Source organism: Morone saxatilis, unplaced genomic scaffold, assembly GCF_004916995.1.
Source record: "Morone saxatilis isolate NCDOM2014 unplaced genomic scaffold, NCSU_SB_2.0 Contig19, whole genome shotgun sequence".
NCBI lineage: Eukaryota > Metazoa > Chordata > Actinopteri > Moronidae > Morone > Morone saxatilis.
Window position 1 is genome coordinate 24,243,107 of NW_023339751.1, and position 691 is coordinate 24,243,797.

Consider the following 691-nt stretch of genomic DNA (forward strand, 5'->3'; position numbering starts at 1 on the left):
AAACAATAAACACACACACAAAAAAGATATTAGTACTAGGTGTGTGAGTGTATGTCAAGGTGGTCACACTTGTCTTGAACAAACATAATTTTTTCTTATGTGTTCCTTGTGGTGATGATGTCATCTTCCTGCGCCAGGGTTTTGGGCGAGGAGCTAAGCAGCCGTTTCCGTCTCTGGGCACTTTTATCTCCACACTGAGCCAGCGGAGGGACACAGGGGGGCGGGGCTTGGCTGGCGGCATGACGGGCACCCTGACCAGCACCCAGTGGCTCAGACATGGTGAGTTAAGTTAAGTTCATTAGGTCCCCATTTGCTACAGGACTGCAGCAGCTATTCTTGCTGGCATCCACAAAAAGCTTTACATTGTAAAAATGCACCATAACAATTTACATCATGACACATGACATTACAAAATCAAAAAAGCTCCTGACAATAAAAAATATATGATATCATAATTATAAGCAGCAGAGTACTTAATTAATGTAAATACATAACTTCCAACTAGTAAAATTAATAATGATGTTGTTTCAATGCTTAAAGGTTGGATGCAGGAATTAGCTTTTTTGTGGGACCACAGGGCTCGGCGAGTGCGGATCTGGATGTGAGTAAGTAAAGAGTTGGGGTTCGAAACAATTGAATATTAGACCAATTTCTGACAACAGATCTTCCTGAATGTTACACACTACACTTG